The sequence below is a fragment of the Kogia breviceps genome, chromosome 2, assembly GCF_026419965.1.
Source record: "Kogia breviceps isolate mKogBre1 chromosome 2, mKogBre1 haplotype 1, whole genome shotgun sequence".
Lineage (NCBI taxonomy): Eukaryota > Metazoa > Chordata > Mammalia > Artiodactyla > Physeteridae > Kogia > Kogia breviceps.
In genome coordinates this window covers 191,717,929-191,738,077 of record NC_081311.1, presented here as the reverse complement: position 1 = coordinate 191,738,077, position 20,149 = coordinate 191,717,929, and the positions used below count along the sequence as shown (strand labels likewise).

At 35.1% G+C, this 20,149-nt stretch overlaps 1 pseudogene; it reads left to right on the top strand.

The window, feature by feature from the left end:
* Positions 1 to 344: 344 nt before the first annotated feature.
* On the top strand, positions 345 to 11,107 carry LOC131750455 (large ribosomal subunit protein eL8 pseudogene; annotated as a pseudogene).
* Positions 11,108 to 20,149: the final 9,042 nt, after the last annotated feature.

Genomic DNA, 20,149 nt, shown 5'->3' with positions numbered 1-20,149 from the left:
CCAAAGTAGAATATAACTTCTTATAATTCTTTTGAAGGCAGTTGTTCTGTATATTTGTCCACCATAGCACTGAATACACAACTAAGGAATGCTCTAGGTTGTCATTTTATATTTGCCAACAGATTGACTGGTAATATCTATGATTTCAAGGCTATCTGAAATTCATTCATTCAACACTTATTTATTGAGTAAGCACTGTATTGCCAGGTACTATTTTCGGGGATATGGAAACATCAGTGAACAACAAAGGCAAAAATTCCTGCCCTTACAGAGTTTAAATTTTTGTGTGTCGGGGGGTGGCAGGCAATTAGTAAAATAAGTAAATGAAACATCTGATACACCACATGGCAACAAGTGTGTTGGAGAGAAATGAAGTAGGATGGTGTGGTGATGAGGAAGCAAGCCACATAGACATTGGCAGAGAAACACTTCAGGCAGAGAAAGAAGCATGTACAAAAGACTTGAGGTGGGAGAGTCCCTGGCAAGGGGCATCTGGATAACATCAGGGAGGCCAGTGTGACTGAAGTCAGGTGACGGGCAAGAGGATATGAGCTCAGGTCAGCAAAATCCCAGTGGATGAGGTCAGACCTTCTTGGTCAGTGTAAATATATTGGGGTTCTCTCTGAGTGAGCTGGAAAGATATGGGAAGATATGAACTGATGAGTGACATAATTTATCTTATTTTTTATCATGATTACTTTGGCTCTGGTGTCGAGAATAGACTGCAGGACAGAAATAGATCCTTAAGGAGACTGGTTGGGAGTCTATTGTAATTGTCCAAGGGAGAGATAGTCATAACTTGAACTTGGGTGGCATCAGCGGAGGAGGTGAGAAGCGTGAGCAGTCAGGTGATGTTTAAACATGTTATTACAAAGCCTCTGGACACCGGAGTGGCTGTGTGGAGTGGCCAATGGGATATACAAGTCCGGAGTTCAGGGGAGAAGTACAGAGTGAAGGTCTCAATTTTGGAGTCAGCATGTAGAGATGGACCAGGGTGATAGTACCAAAGGAATGCAGTAGTTAGGGAAGATGTGTCCAAGGCCTGAACTCTGGAGGACTCTAATAATAAGAGGTCAGAGAGATGAAGACAAATCAACAAAGGACACTGAAAAGGAGCAGCCAGTGAAGTAGGAAGAAGAGCAGAGTTTAGAGTCCTGGAAAGCAAAAAGTGTTTAAGGAGGACAGACAGGAGGTCAAAGCTGAGGTTTTAAGAGATATGGGGATATAGGTATATGTATAGCTGATTCACTTTGTTATAAAGCAGAAACTAACACACCATTGTAAAGCAATTATACTCTAATAAAGATGTTAAAAAATCAAATCAAATCAAATTTTTAAAAAAGATAAAGGCTGAGGTTTTTAAGGATGACCAAGGGATAATGGTATGGAAGGGCCCATGATGAGCAAAGAGAGTGTCCACCCCACCTCTGTGGTTGCTAGCACAACCAGACATAAGATAAAAAGTCTGGTAGCTCTTGAGACAGTGAGGAGTTTATTTATAGTTGCAGATAACTACTACTAGAGTTGGCTTCATTAAGTCAGGGATGAATCTTATCGACTCCTACCTGCTATAGAGCTAGAGGAGCAAGCAGTGTTTGCTGGGGCTGTCCATACATTTTGATTGAAAAATATGCTGTGCATAAAAACCAAGGTGGTGCTTCAACTTATGAATAATACACACCGGTTATGAGTGCCTGGACAACCTGTTGAAAGGGAGACGTGCTGCATTGCTCCCCTGGTTCAAGTCTTACCCCTGTGATCATGGACTTCAGATGACCTCTTTGGTCTGGTCAGTTAATTTAAGTTACAGAACCTAAACCAGCAAGGAAAGAAGACACACAATAAGTCTTCTGAGGATGTAAAAAAAGATTTCCAAAACTTTTATTGAGTGTTTCTGGGATGTTTGGGAGTTTAAGGATCTCATGTCTGTTTTAAGAGATTATTTTTGGAATCATAATGAATTCAACTGTGGTCTTAAAAAAAAAGTTTTTGTGCCCTAGAAGATGTATTCATCTGAAGAGTATAAGAAGGTCTTTATTTTTTGTTTTAATATTATTCATTTAATAAACGAGCATTTGTGACAGAAATAAAAATGTCATCTAATTCTATGTATTTTAATGTATATATCTCAAATAACAAAGGATCTGGACTTCATTGGGTAAGATACTCCCTTGCTCTGATATGGCACCTTCGTTACATTTAATTAAGTTTTCAAAAAGTTTACACACATCAAATGTGATATGCTACCTATGTTTATAAGATACAGTTCCTGATTTTAATTCTCTCTTCAATTTTAAACTTTAATTGTGAAAACTCCAAATCTCCATCAACATTCACAAGTAAACAGAAGTAATTCAAGTGTATCTTCCAAAATTTACTACTTAAAATGAAAAAAAAGTAGGGAAAGAATTTAAAGAATTCCCAGAAATTGCAACAGGGTTGCAATTCTATTCTATGCTAATGAATAGCTCCTTGAGGAAAATCAGCTCTCTTATTAATATAACATCTGGCTTGCATCTTGCACCAATAAAAACACAAGAACAGGATAGTAGTAATGGAGAAGGAAAGAAGGAGGAAAGAGTGGGGTTTTTGTAGCATAATGATCTCTAACAGCCAAGAAATCTAATTAGAAGAAAAGTCATCTCATGCGACTCTTCTCAAGAAAATTCCACAGGAGAAGGCAAAGCCTCATGGGACCACAACAAAAACAGTGAATTAGGTAATTAAAAAAAAAAAAAAAAAAGACAACAACTAAAACAGAATGCATTGACTGAAGGACTCCATTCAGTCAAAAGGGCGATTATCAATGGCGTCTCTGGGGACCATGTATGACTTTAACCACAGAAATTCCATCGCTTGGTTAATATGTTTTAAAAAGCACTCTTCTGTTCTCATCTGCATGATCAGATTTCTGTTTTTTCCTTTGTGCACTGTCAGTCTGGAAGAAGAGAACATGCCTAATTAAAGACATAAACAGAAGCTAATTCTCATTCTATTACATGGATGAGTGGAATGGTTCCTCCTCTATATAGGAAACGCCATTTCTGACAATTTTGTTAGCAGTCAGCTTGATATTACAGTTGAATGTCATTGATTCTCCAACTAAATCTCGTTTGAGTTTTCCAGATCTGGAAACTGAAGCAATGAATTGAAATTATGTAGTAACATTGACCAGTGTCAAGAAGTAAAAATTCAAATAGCAAAATAGTAAAAAAATAATAATAACGTTAAAAATGTGACTGAAGGCTTTTGGTGGTATTAGTTCTTGTTGTTTAAGGAATCAGTTAGTTACCTTGAATTTGACAAGGTATACCTCGTGTTACCTTTTATGGTACTTTCTTCCCAGATACTATGGGAAAAAAGGGAAAGCCAGTGTCTTATTTCTGTTCTGCTTAGTGAAATTTCCATGATTCTGGAGACATAAATCGGCCACTCAGTTGAGTCACACAAATAAGTCTATGTAACAAAATAGATATATAAAAGAAAATATTAGGAAAGTGGGAATCATTAAAAATGAAAAGTAGAATCAGTGATGCAAAATATTTATTTCTCTATGTTTCCTATAATCAGGTACATCAGTGTTTGTGTTGATGAAATTTTTTCTCTGCCCTTCTCATATTACTCAATTTTCTTTTATTTATGACTTGATAAGAACTTTCATAAAATACAAAGTCAATTAGCATTTTCAGTGATATTTTGACAATAAGTATTATTTTTTCCAATTATATGTACCAATTTAGCTAATAATATACCTTTGGAATCCATCAATTTCCACACACTAATTCTGTTTCTAAGAATTTTTCCTAATTGAATAGCTATGCAGAAACATATGTAAGAAAAGTGTTTATTTTACCATTTTTATAATACTGAAGATTGGAAACAAACCAAATATTTGTTTTTAATTTTAATATTTTAATTTTATTAGAGTATAATTACTTTACAATGTTGTGTCAGTTTCAGGTCTACAGCAAAGTGATTCAGTTATCCACATACATATATTCATTCTTTTTAGGTTCTTTTCTCTTATAGGTTATCACAGAATATTGGGTAGAATTCTCTGTGCTATACATTAGGACCCTGGTGGTCATCTATTTTTCATAAAGTAGTGTGTGTGTGTTCATCCCAAGCTCCTGATTACCCCTCCCCTCCACGTTGCCTGTTTGGAAACCATAAGTTTGTTTTTAATAGATTTATAGACTATAAGTCTGCCTCTGTTTTGTAAATAAGTTCATTTGTATCTCTTTTTTGAATATTAGATTCCACATATGAATGATATCATACAATATTTGTCTTTCTCTGTCTGACTTAATTCACTCAGTATGATAATCTCTAGGTCCATCCATGTTGCTACAAATGGCATTACTTCATTCTTTTTTAATGGCTGAGTAATATTCCATTGTATATATAGTACGTCTTTGTCTATTACTCTGTACTCTGGACGTTTAGCTTGCTTCCATTTCTTGGTTATTATAAATAGTGCTGCAATGAACATTGGGGTGCATGTATTCTTTCAAATTATGGTTTTCTCCGGATATATGCCCAGGAGTGGGATTGATGGATCCTATGACCGTTCTATTTTTAGTGTTTTAAAGAACCTCCATACTGTTTTCCATAGTGGTTCTAACAATTTACATTCCCACCAACAGTGTAGGAGGGTCCCCTTTTCTCCACACCCTCTCCAGTGTTTATTGTTTTTAGACTTTTTGATGATGGCCATTCTGACTGGTGTGAGGTGATACTTCGTTACAGTTTTTTTTTGCATTTCTATAATAATTAGTGATGTTGAGCATCTTTGCATGTGCTCTTTGGCCATCTGTATGTCTTCTTTGGAGAACTGTCTATTTAGATCTTCCCCCCATTTTTTGATTGGGTGTTTTGCTTTTTGACATAGAACTGCATGTGTTACTTGTATATTTTGGACATTAATCCCTTGTCGGTTGTATCATTTGCAAATATTTTCTTCCATTCTGTAGGTTGTCTTTTCATTTTGTTGATTATTTCCTTTGCTGTGCAGAAGCTTTTAAGCTCAATTGGGTCCCATTTGTTTATTTTTGTTTTTATTAGAAACAAACCAAATATTCTCTTAAGAAGGAATGAGTTACATTTATGGTAGCATAGCCATACCATGGAGTATAATTTAGCCACTGTGAAGAGATTGCAGGGTCCAGTCAGCTCCAATCTTTAATCAGCTGCTTGTTCATGTAAATCAGTCCCTCTACAAAGTGTATTGTACTATAGTGTACAACATAAGACATGCACTAGAAAGGAACCTTGAAAGGATATTGTCAGGTATAAGTAGAAATTCTAATACTTTATTCCTACATCTCAATTGAATCACTCCCTGAGTTGATCACACCCCAGCTTAAAGATATCAATACCTACATAGACGATTCACCCAAACCTGGATTCCCATTTCCTTGACTTCTTTAGCCCTAGTGCCTTTCCAATCACCATCCCATGGCCCTGCACTAAAAGTGTTATATCCTAGATATTGTACCATCACCACCCAATCTCAGTGTCAAATATCCCCTTTCTACTACTCTCTCTTCAGCTAACTCATTCTACTACACCTAATTCTGCAATTATCAGACATCACTGAGAATAGTCCATACCCATCTCACTTGCCATCTTTCTCAAGACAGTTAGAAAAAATTTTACTGTGAATTTTCCTAACCTTCTTGTCCAGCTGACATTACTGAGAAAAAAGATCACCAGTTCTGGTCATCCAGCTTGGGATCTGGACAGGCACATCTGTATCTTTTATCTAGTTTCTGACTTTTAATTTTTTTCATAGAAATGACAAAATTTCTATGCAATAGCCTCTCTGTGAAATGAGGTTTCTGCTCCTTATCTGGAATCTCTGTAAAATTAGACTTCAGGAAGAATGTGTCTATATATATATATATATATATATATATATATATATATACACATACACATACATACGTGTATATATATATACATACACATATATCTTTGAGTTAGCTGGTTTGTCATATATCATTAAATATATTTAAACATGTAAATGTAAATGACTCTAAAATGACTCCAAACATGTAAATACAAATGACTCTAAAAGAGAATCTGATACACACACACACACACACACACACACACACACACACACACACAATATAGCAAATAAGTAATTACGTTAATGCTATTAGGAACCAAGATTTTCAGTATAAGGGAAAAGCATAAGATCAAAATGAAGTAAAAACTAGTTAATCCTAAATCTTAACAGGAAATAATAGTATGAATTCAGGATACATTTTTATGATTTTTTGCTTATCTTTGTCCACTAAAGAAGCATGCAAACAATGGTCAATCTGTAGCAAGGAACACCTGTTGAATCCAGATTGTGATTTCTAAATGTCATTTGTCTCCACAAGAAACAGAAGCACCATGGAGAGTGGCTGATTCCAGGTCTGGAACACAAAATGCACAAGATAAGCCAGGAATAGTGTAGCAAATGGCATTATTTTATTCTTTTTTATGGCTGAGTAGTATTCCAGTGTGTGTGTGTGTGTGTGTGTGTGTGTGTGTGTGTGTGTGTGTGTGTGTGTGTGTGTGTACACACCACATCTTCTTTATCCATTCATCTGTCGATGGACATTTAGGTTGCTTCCCTGTCCTGGCTATTGTAAATAGTGCTGCTATGAATATTGGGGTGCATGTATCTTTTCAAATTAGAGTTTTCTCTGGATATATGTCCAGTAGTGGAATTGCTGAGCCATATGATAACTCTGTTTTTAGTTTTCTAAGGAACCTCCATACTGTTCTCCATAGTGGCTGTATCAATCCACACTCCCACCAGCAGTGCAAGAGGGTTCCCTTTTCTCCACACCTTCTCCAGCATTCATTAGATGGAAACCTTTCTAATGGATGAATCAAGCTGACAACACCCGAATCCACTGATTAATCTTAATCTTTAAAAAGTCTTAAAGTCTTGGAGGGGTGTGTGACAGGGAGAGAACATTAAAAAAAAGAAACTACATTGGTTCAAAAAATAACATCCAGAGTATGGAAATTCTACAAGACAAAAAACCTGGTTTCTTCAAATAATAAATTGCAACCAGGAAAACGAAAGAGGGAGAGACTGATAGAATTGTAAGAAACTTATGAGATATACCAACCAAATGCCATGTGTGGATTATTTTTATCCCAATTCAAAAGTATGAACTGTATAAACATTTATGTGACAATATTTGTGAGATATTTGGGGGAAATCTGAACACTGACTGGGTATTTGAGGATATTACAAGTTTATCGGCAGTGATTTTGTGCAACAATGATATCGTGTTTATGCTTAAAAAAAGAAGTGCTCTTATCTTTCTATAGGTGTTTTCTTAAATGTTTATGGATGAAATGATATGGTGTCTTGTGTTTGCTTCTAATTATTCTGGGGCTATAGGGGAAGTGGGTGGGGGGAATAAATAAAACAAGATTGACAATGTGTTCAAAGTTATTGAAACTGGATGATTAAAAATAATGTTTGGGATTTTCCCCCTAAAGTCTGTTTATGACATCCTGGCAGATTTAAAAATTGTGACTCTGTTTGATTCATGTGCCTCGATACTACGAAGCCTTTTAGGGATTATTTGGATCATGATTATGTTGCTGGGTGGCTCCATTTTCCCTCTGTTATTTAAGAGAGGCTTTAATGTCAGCTAAAAAAATATCGGGCTATTCTAATTACCTCCAGGAATCAGAATCTTTAATTAAAAGAAACCACTAACATTAGCCACAGAAGTAGATGGATTTTTAGAAACAAAGTGTGAATTAGAGATCAACCCAAATTGCCACATACGAGATACTTTTAAACTGTATCCATTTCTTTGTGCATCCAGTGCTTGACATGTTAAATTAGGCTTTTAAAGTGTGTACTTTATTTTCATGGATCACTAATGAATAAATACTTGCAAGCTTATTTTAAGCAGTGCTCCAAATTTTGTGGAATAACCATACTCATTTTTCTCTTCCCCTAATATCTGGTCTTTGCAAAGCAGAGCAAGTGAAAGGGATTCAGTTTCAATTCACCTACAGGTTAACCCTTTCCTGTCGCTGCTGACCAGACTCAGAGTCTAAAACGGTTGCCCTTATGGACCAGGGAGGATTGTTATCATTCCAGTTATTTTCAGCATCACTGAAAATTACTGGACAGTCTTCTTAAGATGACACCTCTTAAAACAGTTACAATCTCCCCATCAGCCAGCATATGCATATGCTTTCCCACGTTGGTAAGTAACGTGTGATAAGCTTTTTAAAAATTAATTTGTATTTTTATCAAAATAGCATGCCTATATACTTTCACATGTCCAAAAGCACTAAAATAATTTTAACAAAACCCAGTGTTTTCCCTCCCCATACTTCCTAGAAGTAAAGGCTCGCCCGCCAAAGACCACCAGGAACATACCTGTGGTTGAAAGAGTTGGTTTATTATTCATTGTCATGAGGGAGACCCCACACCATCTGTGGGAAGTCCGACCAAGAGGGTGTTAATTAAACTCACAGGATTTGAGCTAGTATTAGGGGATTGGAGGGAAGGTTTAAGGAGGTGGGTCTTTGCTCTGGATTAGATGCTATCTGCAGGCAGGGGCAATTCTATGGCTATCATCATAAATTGTATCTTGAAGAAGGGGAGACTAGAGTGAGGCTAGAGCTGAATAGTAAAGAGGCAGTGGTCACTCATATTAAGCAGGAAGGGGGAGTTTGGTCATTCTGTGGCTTGAACAATCCTCATGTTCTCTCTGTGTTCAGATGTGATTATGGAGTGGTCTTGTTTTTGTTTTCATCCATCACAGGCACAGAATGGCCTTGTCTGATGTTGATACTCTGTGAAGTTTATGTTCGAGGGGAGGACATCATGCCCACTAGCTCCCAGGTCTCCTCTCTTTCTCTCTCCTCGCTTCTGCAAGTCCCTATTGGAACATGCAGCTATCCATCTAGATCATATGTGCATATAATCTCATATTGATTGCCTTTTATGTTTGCTCTTCTACACTGCCATCCCACGCCCACTTCTCTTTACCCCCTTCCTAATAGATTTATATTATAATTTTTAGTTAAATGTATATCCAGTGTTCCTTTGACGCCTTTGCAAATATTATTCACGGTTGAACATCCAGTGGATTATGATGTTTTCCTTCTTTACTTTCTGTCCTTCTTGAGATCGAAGTAGTTGCTTTGTTTTTTTTTCATTTATCAGGTTATCTTTGCACTTCTTCCTAACTCTTCTGACCTCCTAATAGCTCCATAGGACAGTTCTCCGTAAGGTCAATGAGAGCAGTTGATCTACCCAGACTTTTCTTCTCCTGGAGACTTCTTTGTTCTCTCTGGGCTGGTTTTGCTCCGGATCTTCTGAACGCTATCATCAGGTTACATCTTATCTGAACTATTGTCCTTAGAATTTACTAATCTGGAGTTCTATGCTGTTTTCTGGATGTTATGCCTTGCTCTTTCTTGATTTACTGTCTTGGTGTGGAGCACATCCTCCAGTAATATGATCAGATTAAAGATGGCATCTCAGAGGGCATGGAGTGGACAGCCCTCCACATGTCTGTTCCCTGTGTCACACTGCTCCAGGAATGTCTATGTCTGGGGCACAGTTGTCTCCCTGAGATCTCCCTCCACCATTATCTTGAAGACTTTCATCACTTCCCTCCTGGGTTGTATCTTTTCTGTTATGAATCCCTCATTATCTTTTTTTCTTGGTCTGCTCTTTTTTTAAGGTGGAAATCATCTTCCAGCAGCCCCTTTAGCAAGAATGTAATGGAAGTAAGTGTTTAGGGAACCTGCATTAAGAAAATATGCTTTATGCTACCCTGGCAGATGATAGATAGTTGGAATATAGAATATGCAGTTGGAATTAACTTTTCTTTGGCATTGTAGAGTCACGATTCCATTGTTTTGTTGTTCCTTTTGTTGCTATTGAGCAGTCTAAAGTCACGTGAGTTCCTGATTCTTTGTAGGAATTTTTTTTTTTTTTACTTTTCTTTCTAGAAAATCATAGGATATAATAATAATGAAAAAGTTTGAAATATGGCAAGAATTACCAAAATGTGACACAGAGATACAAAATGAGCAAATGCTATTGGATAAATGCCACTGATAGACTTTCTCCATGCAGGGTTGCCACAAATCTTCAATTTGTAAAAAAACACGCAATCTGCGAAGTGCAATTAAGCAAAGCCCAATAAAATGAGGTCTGCCTGTACTTTGAGGAGCAGGTCCAAGTTGGCAAGTGTGTGTTGACATAGTTTGCCAAGATCTACCAGAATTTTTTCAATCGAAGAAATTTAAGAATAATTCAGAATTGTGATGGCATCTTCAACTACCTAGATCACTGATACACCTATACCTTTCTGAGTGCTCCTAAACACAAACATGACAAGGAACTTGAGCATCACTCATAGTGTTGCGCCTTACGTATCAGGACAGGACATCAGCCCCAAAGGGTCCTCACCCTCTTTTTCAAATGGCCTGACCACATCTGGCTGCAGCAGCAAAGAACTATCCTCTATAAGTGGCTGAAAGTGCCTCCCTTGACTAACCAGTTCACCCAGGCCTTGGACCACCAAAGAGTTACTCAACTGCTTAAGCTGGCCCACAAGTGCAGACCAGATATGAAGCAAGAGAAGAAGCAGAGGTTGTTAGCTCAGGCTAAGGAGAAAACTGCCGGCAAAGGGGATGTCCCCACAAAGGGGCCACCTATCCTTCCAGCAGGGGTTAATACTGTCACTGCGTTGGTGGAGAAGAAGCTTTAGCTGGTGGTGATTGCAAATGATGTGGGTCCCATCGAGCTGGTTGTCTTCTTGCCTGCCCTGTGGCATAAGATGGGCGTTCCCTACCACATTGGCAAAGGGAAGGCCAGGCTGGAGATCCATTCCACAGGAAGAATTGTACCACTGTCACCTTCACACGAGTTAACTCAGCAGACAGAGGACCTCAGGCTAAGCTGGCGGAAGCTATTAGGACCAATTACAATGACAGATATGATGAAATCCACCATCACTGAGGAGGCAACATCCTGGGTCCAAAGTTGGTGGCTTGCATTGCCAAGCTGGAAAAGGCGAAGGTCAAAGAACTGGCCATCAAACTGAGCTAAGTATACACTACTAAGTTTTCTATACATAAAAGTAAAAAAAAACAAAAAATATTCCTTCAAAAAAAAAAGAAAGAATAAATTAAGATCATTTGAAAAGGCTAAATAAACAGATAATTGGCTGATTCCCAGCATATGAGGAAATAGGAAGAAAATATATTTACTGGGCAAGAACTATGTGCTCACCACTATATATAATGTCAAAATGACCTTGTAAATATTATTATCTCCATTTAAAAAGAGGAGAAACAGGCTCTGAGAAATTATATAACTTATTCAAGGTCTTTTAGCTGGTAAAATGAAAAGGGGTGATTTAAACCCAGGCTTGTTGAGTTTCCAGTTCATTATTTCCACTATACCTTGAAATTGTCCTAGACTAAAGGAAATTAAATTTTACTATGTGGTATAAATTCCACAAAATGCCTGGTAATGGGATATGTTCCCTACCAGTGAAAATGAACTCTTTGATATGTAACTGAATCCATACCCTTTAAAACTGAAGAGAAAACAGTAGAGTTAACAATTAAAAGACAAAGTATTAATTTAGTTGAATAAATTAATAAATATTTACAGAGCATTTGATATGGGTAAAAGGTAATATAATGGAGATTGTTTCTACTTTTTAATATGTCTTCAAAATGCAAGATACAAATATAAAAGATAGATGTATATCTAAAGTTTATATTGATAAAAACTCCATATTGAACTACATAAGCTATATCAATGTAAACTAAAAATACCATACACAAAAAGGATATGCAAGCTCCAGTATGAAAGGAAATCCTTGATATATAAACCAAAATTAAATCTCAAAGTTCTATCTGGTTACAAAAATTTAAATATGTATTTTTTTAATCCTTGGTTTACTTAAGATAAATGATACAATTTTTTTTGGATGACGTTTTCTGGATACACTGTAATAGAATTAAGATATTTGAGTATTATGTCTTGCCTGAGTACTTAGAGAAGAATCTAGATATCCTTCTTCTCCTTCAGCCTTTGAAAATAGTTTCTAAAATAGATAAAATAAAAACTTTAAAAAGAAGTCATGGTTGTAGCAGATATGAAGAAATAGGACTGATCATACATTAGATAATATATAATTTTACTTGAACGAGTTAATTATACAACATAGGACAGTTCTGACTTATCTGGACAAACACGCTTTGTCCTTAGTTTGTGCAAAACAATGGTAGAAAGCATAAAGCCACACTTGATCCCAGTTGGCTTGTAACTACTATTTTCATTTGTAAGAGGGCTATGTTTTTACATTCTTGTCTCTGAAGCCAGCACAAATTATGCTCCTTGTGATTAAAAGATGATATTGGCTATCCTTCCCTCAGCCTTGGGGCCACATTGTCTGGGCTATAAGCATGAGACAAAGCTTATACTCACTCTCTTTTTCATTTCATGAAAACCGATAGATTTTATGTTCTCAGGAGAAAAATGGTAGTCTCCCCACTAAGTTAAAGGATAATTAGAGATTTCACTGTTTGTTTATTTAAATACCCTTGAAATTTTTATTAGAGAGTTCCTATGGTTTTAGATTGAAATGAGTTGTGATGGTTTTTACTCTTTGTTGATGCATTAGTTATCTAGGTCTACCATTACAAATGCCAAAAGCTGGGTGGCTTGAACCACAGAAATTTATTTTCTAACAGTTCTGGAGGTTGGAAGCCCATGATCAAGGTGTCAGCAGGTTTAGTTTCTTCTGAGGCTTCCCTCCTTGGCTAGTAGACGGCCACCTTCTCACTGCACCCTCACATCGTCATCCCTCTGTGTGTGTGCACTCTTGGTGTCTCTCTCTAAATGTCCTCTTATAAAGACACCAGTCAGATCGATGAAGGCCCACTCTAAATATCTCTTTACACCTTATTCATCTCTTTGAAGGCTATCTTCAAATATAGTCACATTCTGAGCTATCAGAGGTTGAGACATCAATATATGAATTCTGGAGAGCACAGTTCAGCCCATAACAGTTGGAATGCTCATTTCTCAAGACACATAAGAGATGCTGGAACAAACTAACGTTGGACCTTTTTGACAAAATACTGGCAACTCCACTAAAGGTTAGTTGGTGAAAATATTTCTGAATATTCTCTATGTTTCCCTATTAATTATCAGATACCTATTCTTTAGTAGTGGATACAGTCTCCCAACAAGTTTGTCAGTTTTTACTTATGCTTCTGCTCAATTCTTTCCTAATCCCATTCCACCATTTTGTTAACACTGATTATTTTTCATTGCGCTCATACAGACACTTCTTTAAGATTATATGCATATTACTCTATATATCCCCTCATAGGCAGCTCATTCTTTTTATGTTTTATAGCTACTTCACAGAAGTTATTTCCTTCAATGTACAGATATTATCTCTCTCAATAATAAAAACAACACAGTGGATTCCACTTCCATTTAAGATAGAATGAACGTCACTTCCGTTACAGTAGCAAGAAAACAATGGAAAACTAACAATTATAATCTTAAAAAGCCACGAAAGTACAGTGGATAAATAGAAGTCTAAATGAACTAAATTTCAGACAAGGCTAAGCCTTTCCTAAAAGAGTAAAGAATAGTAGCCACGTTCATACATGACACTTTTGCCTTAGTCCTGGTACTGGCAGAAGCTAGGGAGATACCTAAACAGAGACACTTTTCTGGGCAAAGAGAAATGAGTTAAAGTTTAATTAACAGAATGAGCTGGTATGATAGATAGAAGTCTGGAGAAGCATGAGTGCCAAAATAAATCCCTCATTCTGAAAATTCTCACACTCTGGGAATCTTGCTGATTTCCCAGTGGGGAAGTAGCAGGAGAGCAAAAGAAGATCTTGCATCACATGCAAGACTGAAATTTAATCTACAGGTGAACTGAAACTAATCTATTTCCTCCCAGCTCCAATTCTAATAAGATTAAAGAAATGATCCCTTCAGAAGGCAATAAGGGAAACTCAAGAGTTGGGCTGAAATGCAAAGGGAGATTTATGTAGAGTTGGCCCCTCCTATTGCTGATGTGGAACCTATGGATATAGAGGGCCTACTGTGCTGTGAAATTTTATATAAAGGGCTTGAGCATTCCTGGATTTTTGTAGATGCAGGGATCGTGGAACCAATCCCCCCACAGATGCTGAGGGATGACTGTTACCTCATTTGAAACCAGATATGAACTGAAACTAATTAAAGTTTTGGCCTGTGATGAAACCTAAATTGTCAGCCTTCACACTTGCTGGCTGGCAGAGAAAAGTGTGAATTTCATCAGGGAAAAACAAAACAAAAACATACTTTAGTCTCTAGTGTTCCTTTGTACAAAATATGTGATATATATTTTAAAAATTATGAGATTTACAAATAAACAGAGAAATGTGACCCATAATCAAAAGGCAGACTCATGGATTTCCTTGTTTTGGGAATAAACAGAAAAGGAATTTTAAAATAATTATTATGAAGTGGTTAAAATATTTAGAGGAAAGATGGATAACACAGATGAACAGATAGAGAATTTCAGCAGAGAAACAAAAATCTAATATTAAACCAAGTGGAAATTCTAGAACTGAAAATTAAAGCAAATAAAATGAAGAAGTCATTGGATAGATTTAATACGATTTTGGACAGCAGAAGAAAGGACCAGGACGTCAGAGAGAGGTCAATAGAAAGTCAGAATAAATATAAAGAGACACATTAAAGAAAAACTGTTGAAAACAAAGGAAAAATTTAAAACTCATAAAATCATCCAGAATAAGAAGTGATACCATGTTCAGATGAACAACAATAAGTATGGCAGCTGATTTCTCAGCAGAAACAATAGAAGTCAAAAGACAGTACAAAATAAAAAATCATGAACCCATAATTCCACATCTAACAAAGGGATTCATCATGAAGATAAAAAAGAAACACTTTCAGGCTAACAGAATATAAGAAAATTTATTGTCAACATGTCTGTATTACAAGAAATACTAAAGGAAGATGATCAGAGTGAAGGTCAATGGTACCAGAGGAAAACATGGATCTCCAAAAAGAAACAAAGAGCACCAGAAATGGTGAATGTTGGTAAGTAGTTAACATTTAAAATGGACCATGGATTGTTTAAAGGTAAAATAATAAGATGCTGTGGAGTTTTAAAAAATATAGAAGTAAAATGTATGACAGTGACAGCAGAGTGTTCTTACTTCTTAAACTATAAACAGGTGTTATAATTTTATGGTAGAATGTGATAACCTGAGAAAATGTGCTTTATCTTGGAAATTGTGTTCAAACATTAGCTTACTGTTTTGTAGAATGAATGCTTATAAAGCTGACATGAGACCGTCTCAGAAGAACCAGGCAGGTTCCTTTACCTTTTGCTTGCTTTTCTGAACAGTGTGAATACTACACATTTCTTTCTAAATTATTCTAGAGTATACAGATGTCAATGGTATGAAACACCACTGTACTGGAAGAATTAATATATTACTTTAGTAATGTACCGGAGCTAAATGACTGAAGCTTTAGGGGTCCATAAAAACCACCGTAATTTGTATGACATTTTGAAGTGAATTAAATATTTTTGAACATGCTTCTTCGACAGCCAGTGTTATATTTTTCAGATCAACACAAAGCACAATGGTTACTCTAAACTCAGTATTTTCAAATTCACATAATTTAAAGTCATGCAAGCTGCAATTTCCCTGTCTAAATTACTGGCTGCCAAATTTATACCTGTTTCTTCAGCTGTACCTTTTGATATTTAGAATTTTTAAATTTCTGTAAAGTAGATTTTGTAGAATGTTAATGTGTTCACTGCCTTTGTGAAGCGGTATATAATTGTATAATTTCTGTGTGTAAACCGAATGCTTGGGCTTTCAATACAGTATTCATATAAAGCAATAAATATTAATGTTATGAAAAAAAAAAAAAAAAAATTGTGTATATTGCAATCTCTAGAAAAATCATTAGGTTTATCACAAAATGGTAAATATAAAAAGCCAATAATGAAAAAAATACATAATTAATCTAAAAAAAGGGAGGAAAGAAGAAAGGAACAGATAATAAATGTGAAAGATAATGAGCAAATTAGTAAGACAGTAGATTTAAACTTAGTTACACCTGTAAGCACATTAAATGTAAATAAACAAGTACTCCAATTAGAAGGCATAGATTTAAGGGATAGGTTAGAAATTACCCAAATATATACTCTTTATAACAGAGACATTTTAAATATAAAGACATTTACATTGAATATAAAATTATGAAAAATGTCTATAGATCATGGAAACACTAATCATAAGAAAGCTGGTGAAGCTATTTTTAATATAAGCAAATAGACTTAAAGATAAGCAACACTATCATAAAAAAGGTAACTCATAATGATAAAAGGGAACTTCAGCAAGAAAATATAAAAATTTGTTTTCAACAAATGTGTTTGTATCAAATAACATATTTATAAAAAATGAATTCAGTACTTGACAAAACTAAAGGAAAAATATGAAAATTCTACTTGAAACTTTCATATCTCAGTAACTGGTAGGCAAATGTCTGTAAGAATTTGAACAACATTTTTAGCCAAATTGATCTAACTGACATTAGGAGAATACTTCACATCCAGAATACACAGTCTTTTTACTCGCTCACAGAACGTTCACCAAAGTAAACTTATGCTGGCTCATAAGGCAAATTTCAAATTTCAAAGAATTGAAAACATGCTGATATATATTCTAATACCAATGAAATTAAGTTAGAAATCAGTATCCAAAATATAACTAGAAAATTCCCAAGTATTTGGAAACTTAAAAACACACTTCTAAATAGTCCGCGGGTGAAAGAAGAAATCCTAAGAGAAATTTAAAAGGATTTTAAACATATGATAATGAAAACACAGCTTGTTAAAGTTTGCTGGGTACAGTTAGATCTGTGTTTAGTGGGAAGTTTATTGTTTTTAGTGCATACATTGGTAAAGTACACAAAACTCAAATCAGTGATCTGATTTTCTACATCACAGAGATATAAAAAGAGTAAATTAAACCCAATAAGTAGAAAGGGAATAAAAATAAGAGCAAAAAGCAACTAAATTAAAATAAAGATGACATTGCAGAAAATTAAAAACAACTACAAGACCAAAAGCTGATTCTTTGAAAATATTAATTATATTGGTAAACCTTTAGTGAGAGTGCTCAAGGAAGAGAGAGTGACAACAAAAATAGTTATCTATAATGAAAGATGGACCTCACTACAGATTGCACAGATTTTTAAAAAGAAAATAAGGAGCTGTTGTTAACAACTTCTTGCCAATAAACTCAACGATTAGATGAAATGAGCAAATTCGTTGGATCCACTTTATAAAACTAACACAAAAGGAAATGGAAAGATTGAATATTCTTATACGTTGTAAATATATTACGTTTGCAAAAACCAAATCATTCATTGAAGAAAACTCCAGGCCCAGGTGACTTTGTTAAAGACGAAAATATATCACCAGTAAACATTTTCAGAGACGGAGTGGGAAAAACTTGCCAGCCGTGAGGCTAGCATAACTCGGACGCTAAAACCCAAGTAGAATACTACAAGAAAAAAACATTACAGGCCAACAACCTTATGATTTTAGATGGAAAAAAATCCCTTTAAAATATTGTTAAATTGAGTCCAGAAACATATAAAAAGCATAATATCTTAATGACCAAGTGAAATTTATTCTATCAATGAAAGATCGTTTATTGTTTTGGCTTTTCACAAAGTTGTTTTTTTAAAAATATTCCAAAATCCATTGGTTCAAATCACAGCACACACATACACCAGAATAAATGAGAATAATGTTCAGTTTAATAGATTAAAAACATCTATCTGACAAATTTCAATACCCATTTATGATGAAAAACTCTCAGTAAAATGTTAATACATAGGAATTCTCTTACTCTGATAATGCATATCTATGCAAAACCTATGACTATTATCATGCTTAATGAGGAAATACTGAACATGTTTTTCCTAAGATCTTGAGCAAGTTAAGGATATCTACTCCTACCAGTCACAACTAAAATTAAATTAAATTAAATTGGGGCTGGAGTTCTTAGTTCAATAAAGAAAGTAAAAAAACTAAGTGTCCCTCTAACAGAAGAATGGGTAAAGAAATTGTGGTATACACACACACACACACACACACACACACACACACACACACACACAATGGAATATTATTCAGTCATAAAAAGTATGAAATAATGCAATTTGTCGCAACATGGATGAACCTAGGGATTATCATACTAAGTGAGGTAAGTCAGACAGAGAAAGACAAGTATCATATGAAATCACTTACATGTAGAATCTAAAAAAAAGATACAAATGAGCTTTTTCACAAAACAGAAACAGACTCACAGACATAGAAAACAAACTTATGGTTACCAAAGGGAAAAGGATGGGGCATAAATTAGGAGTTTGGTATTAAGAGATACACACTACTGTATATAAAATAGATAAACAATGAGGTTGTACTCTATAGCACAGGGAACTATATTCAATACCTTGTAATAACCTACAACATATATATTTTATATATATATATATATTTTTCTGAATCACTTTGCTGTACCCCAGAAACTAACATGACATTGTAAATCAACTACACTTCAATTTTAAAAAATGAAAGAAGTAGTAGGCATAGAAATGAAAAAGGATGAAGTAAAACTGTATTTATTTGCAGACAACATAATTGTATATGTAAAAAATCCAAAATAATCTTCAAGCAAGCTACTATCATAAGTGAATTTCATAAGGTCCTGTGCTACAAGGTCAATAGAAAGCATGCATTTCTACATACTATCATTAAGCAACTGGAGAAAGAACTTTTGAAAATAAAACCATTTACTGTAACATGAAAAAATATCAAATCCTAGGAAAAATATATAGAGAAATGTTACATCTCTACCCTGAAACTACAAAATATTACTGACAGAAATTAATTAAGGCCTAAAGAAATGATTTGGAAAAATCAATATCATTACAGTGTCAATTTGATTCAATGTAATTCTAATAAAAAACCTCAACACTCTGTAGAAATTGATATATTGATTTTAAGATATATGTAATTCCTAAGGATCTAGATAGATAAAATCTTGAGGACAAAGAACAAAGTTAGATTTATTCTACCTGCTTTACTGTGTGATTCATTTATACATGGAAAAAAGGAGAAGTCAGAAGAATGCTTAGTTAGAGGAGGGATTTTCTGAAAAGGAGAAAAGAAGGAACATTGTGGGATGAACCATATCAATTTTCAGTCTTGTCCAACTGAAATTAACCTTTTATTCCTGTCTTGGACTAATCCAATAATTTTAAATGAAGTAAGGAAATAATGAATAACAACCATAAGGCATTAATCAATAGACAAGCTTTGAGTGAAATCCTTATTCTCTTTGAAACATATTCCTAGATTACTTTCTCTCTGCACTGACTTGGCCCTTTTAAATTTTCTTTTGCTTCAATATGAGGGAGAAGAGGAATTCCTCTAACTTTCTGAACCACTTCCTTAACTGACAGTTTCTAAAGCAAAGTAAGCTTTTGTGAATTTTCCTGATGAAAGCCCAACTGAAGATGAGTTTCATTTATAGCAGACTGCTGCTAGCGACCAGTTGGTGGCTGAAGGCAGTATTTACAATAGTTATTATTCAGTTTGCTCAATGAGTAAATTAACTTACTACATGTGCTTTCTCAACAGATAGTCGGGGCAAATATGTAGGCTTCCTGAAAGAGAAGGCAGAGTTTTTTAAGGTTGAGAGGTTCTTGACACATGACAGGTTGCACTATTAGACTCAAGAGTGAGGGCAGAGTGGTAGACAGTTATTTTGAGCAAAAAATATATTTGAAATTAACAACTAACTAAAACTTATGGAATGTACTGAGGGATTATTTTTTAATGTTTTGTTTTGTTTTTAGAAAAGAGTTTAGCAGAGTTAAAAGTTTATATTGGCCTGCAGCTGTGGAAACTTCCTTGGAAACTTTTCATTTTTTAATGCATCTCATTGGTGGTGGTCAGATGTTATACATCACCACCAGCACTTTTATGCTTGGTCTGTGCCTATTTGT